Source organism: Neophocaena asiaeorientalis, unplaced genomic scaffold, assembly GCF_003031525.2.
Source record: "Neophocaena asiaeorientalis asiaeorientalis breed wild unplaced genomic scaffold, Neophocaena_asiaeorientalis_V1.1 scaffold496, whole genome shotgun sequence".
Classification (NCBI taxonomy): domain Eukaryota; kingdom Metazoa; phylum Chordata; class Mammalia; order Artiodactyla; family Phocoenidae; genus Neophocaena; species Neophocaena asiaeorientalis.
The window spans coordinates 276,856-282,258 of NW_020174375.1; the positions used below are offsets into that span (position 1 = coordinate 276,856).

Genomic DNA, 5,403 nt, shown 5'->3' on the forward strand with positions numbered 1-5,403 from the left:
TCTCAAATGCCCCATTCAAAGAGTTTGAGACCAAATAAATTGGGGAAATGTTTGCTCCTTCTTGGATATCCATAGTGCACATTACGGTAATGAACACTCAAAATGATCCTTCTGTAAGGAAACCTGTATAATTTTGCTAAAGCAAAGCATTCCAAACTGTGGTCAACCTTTGACATACTTTATATCATGACATACTTGGAAAATGCAAGAGGAAACTCATCAAGAATAAACCTATTAGCTAAAGTCAGAACACAGAGTCAGTCAAAAATGGAAAAGAAGATTGAGAGCGATGGTCAGGGGGTTAAGAACTGAACTATGACAGAGGAGAGGCTGGAGAAGGGACTGTCTGACAAATGGAAGATGATCGTGGAAGTTCAGTGCCAGAGAAGATCACAGGAGCCAACCTTTAAGTGGGTTTCAGAAGGACAAGGTGGTCATGTGCTGCAGAAATGTTAAGAAGGCCAAAGCTAAAAAAAAGAGGATTAGAAAAGGTAATTGGATTTAGTAAGAGGTCAGTTGTCACCCTTGAAAGAGTTTTGATGGAATGGTTTGAAGGAAAATGTATAATAGAGGCCAAAGAAGAAGTATGTTGTGAGGGAAATGAATATGAATAATAGATAATGATTGAAAGAAGAGTGACTCCATGAGTTGTCTATGTCAGTTGAAAAATTACCAATAGTAAGAAATCTGTGCCCATGCAAAGACTAATGAGAATATGCCAATGAGGCAGTCCAGGAATGATGCTGGAGAGTGGGAATAATTTATCTGGGGAGTAAGGAACATTTTTAGGGTAATGCCAAAAGAGGGCTAAATAGATGAAATGAAAGAGAAGAACTACTAAGGGTCAGAATTGTTGGGTAAAGGAGGCAGATAACAAGGGAGAAGGCTGTACTCAGAGAAAGAAAACCAAATGCATGCCCCCTTGGAAGAGGAGCAATGCCAGGCTACGTTAAGGACAATAAAATCTGGGAGACTGAGAAAGTCATTTAGGTAAATGTTGAATATAAAATGGAAAGGAATATAAATATATATTCTTTAATAAAACATATTCTTTAGTACATATAAGAGGAAAAGTTTGGAAAGGATGGTATGATCTGCCCCCTTATTGTTTACTTATTAGTTTATTTCAGTTGCTTATTAAAGATAAGTCCTTCCCATTGAACTCTAAGTTCTGTAAGGCAGACCTTGGTCTGTCCTATATGTTTTTGGGCCACTTATGTCTAATAGTGCCTGGTACATAATAGGTGATTGGTAGATATTGGTTCAGAATTTATAAGGTGTGCCTTGGTCCAGGAGACAGAGTGGAAGTGTGGGGTACAAATGATAGCAATCAATATTTGATTATAACAGAAGAGGAAGTCTAGGTCTGTGAGTGGGGAAACTTGCCTAATTAATAAACATTTTTGAGCTGTGAAGCTGGGCATTACCTCTCAGATCATCTGATCTTGATTTCTGTTTCTAAGGAAGGCTCATTTAATTTCCTAGCCTTAAGAAGCAAACTCAACCAAGAAAGACTCATAACACCAAAAAAAAGCCTGTATTTTATTTCTTCATCTGGGTTTTTATCGTTACCCAAATACAAAGAATATGAATATATTTTCCCCCTTCACAGGTCATTTCCATTTCCTACTAATTGCTGCATCATCAGTCTTTTCAAGTCATCATTCCAATAGTGCGTGACCTCTCACCCTCCACTCCCAATGTCAGCTCCAGATACACCCAAAAATACAAGGCCACTGTGAGAATTTTAAGCTTTTTTTTTTGAGAATTTTAAGCTTTAAAACACCTGATGAACATGAAATGTGGTAGAGAGCAGAGGCATTTATGTAACACTTTTCAGTTGTGCCAATAGGTCTTACTGTTTCTGACTCGTTGACTCTTTTAAGACCAACAAATCATGTAGGACAAATCATCAACTTTGGGTCAATGATTCAGACTTAGTTTTGAATCCCCAAACCACTGACTTGCTTGCTAGTGACTCTAGTTAAATTATTCAACTATATGCAGTGGGGATAATAATAACTTATAGTTTTGGGTTGTTTAGAAAGTTGCAGATAACATCTGTAATGTACCTGGTACAAAGCAGACACTCAGTAAAAAAAGGCTACAAATGTTTTTATCCAAATTCTCTGTTTAGATAGCCAAAATACCACAATTAGGGCCACAGTAAAACACCGTTAAGTCTCTGGCCATGGCAAATGAAAAAGTGCAAATGAAGATGAGTCTAAATACAGAAAACTATTTGAAAATCTGTTTACGAAACAGTTAGATCTCACATCCCCCACTCCACTGTAAACTGCATGACAACTGCAGTCTTCATCTTTAGTAGAGGACTGAAGGTATTTCTCTGGAAAGAGTAAAACAGAAGGTCTCTGGAGCAGGTGATACCAGAGATACTAGTATCCCTAATATCACACTAAAAATATGGAGATTAAATCAATGTTTACATACCAAATGTAGAGCTATCCTTCCTTCTTCCCTCATTCAGATCCCAGAACTCTGAAAGACAGGTCCCTATCCTGCAGGCAAGGGATTGGAATTTTCTTTGGGCAAAGTGACCAGCCCAAAAGAAGAGACTAAAGACGCTGAACATCAGAAATTTAGTGAAAAGGCTAGACCACCAGTAGTGAGGTCCACAATTGACAAGCACCATCCAAACACTCACACTTGGTCTGGTTTTCAATGCCCCCTTTAAAAAAAAAAACAAAGCAACTAAGGATTACCAGACAAACAAACAAATAAACAGCATAGAAGAAAAGTTCTCTTTAAAAAATCATCATAAGATGATGAATATTATAACCATGAGGCAAGGTCAGTATGCTATTAAAAAAGCGGTGGGGGGGAACATTCATAATTTTTCTTAAAGAGCTTTTAGAATTTAAAAAAGATGCTAGCAGGGCTTCCCTGGTGGCGCAGTGGTTGAGAGCCCGCCTGATAGCAGAAATTTTTAAAAACTCAATAGAAAGGCTGGAAAATAAAAATACAGAAACTTTTCAGATAATAGAGTAAAAAGACAGAAAGTAGGAGAGAAAAGATAAGTAATTTAAGAAGTCTAATACCCAAATAAAAAATTTTCCAAAGAGGGAAAATGGAAAATACAGTAGAAGAAATCAACAAAGGATAATCCAAAATAATTTCCCATAACTGAAGGATATGAATTTACAGATGCAGAGGGCCTGCTGGATGTACAATGCCTTAGCACACTGGAAAAAATAGATCCATACTAATGTCTATTATCATGCATTTTCTGAACACTGGGAGCAGGAAAAAATTCCACTCATTTTCAAAGAGAAGGTACCTAGAAGAGTCAGGTATCAGAATGGCTTTGGACTTCTCAACAGCAGCCCTGAAATCTAGAAAACACTGAAGCAATGACTTTAAAATACTGAGATTGCTAATCTAAGTATTTAGACAAACTAGTAGTTTGACATACTAGTAGTATGACAAACTACTAATCAACTGTGAGGGAAACTAAGTATATTTCAGACATCTAAACTCTCCAAAATTGATCTTCTATGAACCCTTCAGTAAATTGTTAGAGGTTACATTTCACTAAATGAGAGCATAAACCAAGAAAGAAAAGATATAGGATATTAGGAAAGAAAAGATACAGGCTATAGAAAAAATATAGGATATTGGAAAAAGTCAAACTAATCTAGGAAAGATTTCTTTAAGAAAGATGAAATTGGTAGAATACTTAATATGTCTGGATGTATTTAGAGGGATATAAACAACTAAAAGTGATTGAAATTGAATTATATATTTGAGTATACATATATATTAACCAAAGGATTATGTATATAAAATCACTAATCAAAGAAAAAAAAGACAATGAACTCTAATGAAAGGAAAGTAAAATTAATCCTATATATTATGTGGCTCAGCAGGAAATGTTGTTTACCTAGGTATAACAATGCAAACCTTGAATGTTAATCTAACTTAACATGATGTAACTATATTGGAGGAAGAGAGCACAGGGAGCAAATATATAGGTGGGGGAATGGAGATACAGGCAGTAGGGTGAATGGTTTTATTTATTTATTTATTTATTCCAGTTACCTTGGAGTTTATTTAAACTAAGAGAAAAAGGTCATAATGTTTTCATGCAATACATACTTCATTCTTTAAATAACAATTGTGAAAAATAACAGAAAGAATTAAGGAATGCTGTATTTGTGATCCATGCAAAACACCAACATTTTGGGTTATACATAATTTAAAGAAATGTCCCAAACACTTCTCAAAATACTGTAGTAGCCAATACATAGAGGCATGCCTTAGGTGGCCGTAGGAATGCAGTTTAGAAAATAAAGAAAAAACTCACACTGTAACTACTCAATTTCTTCAAAGTCACTGAGCAAGAAAAGCAACAATGAACTTCCATACCACCTTTACATAACTTCTTTACAGTACCTTGACTTAAATCCAAGAGTGAAAGTTGACTCTCCTCCTCTATTTTTGGTAAACAACTGCATGGTAAACTTAGACAACTTTTCCCCCGGATTTTACCTGGGAGTGGCCTTTTAAATTTTTTATTTAAAAGAGGGCAGGTTTGGCACTTTTATGCTGATGTCACAAATGTTAATATTTCTTGGGATCTCAGGAAGATTCATATTCTTTACAGCTGATACAGCACTGGCTGGAGCTCCCGCTAAGCCAGCCTCAGATTTCTCTAGTTTATTATGTGCATCAATTTGTTTAACAGTCTCATTCATGTTGGTCTCCAATACCATTCCCCCCACATCACCATGTCTGCAAGAATATTGTGAACCTTGTCTACATGGAAAATTAAATCCAGTTCACAGAGGTTTTCAAAACACTTGTCTAATGTTTCCACAAATACTTGAATTAGATCTAAAATGCCAAGTTCACTTTCTGAAGAATCCACACAGAAGACAAAATATAATGTTGCATAATGTCTATAAATCAGTTTGTTGTCAGATCCTGCAATTAATAATCCTTCTTCTAGGAAATTACAGCATTTTCATCTCTCTTAGATACCAAATGGAATGTCTCCCTGATGATTTGCTGTTGTGTATCTTCACTGTAGGGCTGGTAGAACTTGGAGAGCCGCGGCTTCCCTTGGTTGTTAAAGATGAGGATCGCCTTGATCATGGCTGAGCAGGGCCGACCGGGTGGGAGCTGGGGGCCAGGGTGGGGGCAGGCGCGCGAGCCTCGCCTCGGGATCTCGCTGGCGATCCTTCCCCACCGGGTGAACGGTTTTAAACAAATACATATGCTAAATACTCATCTGGACAGAGATGACACGAGATAAAATCTACACGATGTAGCAATAAAACCAAGTTATTTAGAACTATTCAGGTAAATTTTAAATAGTGAAAAGAAATAAAATGATTGCTTCTGGGAATTAGAAAATAGAGGAGCAGTAAGGGAGAGGGACGT

General features: G+C 36.6%; 1 pseudogene; it reads right to left on the reverse strand.

Moving 5' to 3' along the window:
- Nucleotides 1-4,526: 4,526 nt before the first annotated feature.
- On the reverse strand, nucleotides 4,527-5,197 carry LOC112407160 (AP-3 complex subunit sigma-1 pseudogene; annotated as a pseudogene).
- Between the last annotated feature and the right edge of the window lie 206 nt (nucleotides 5,198-5,403).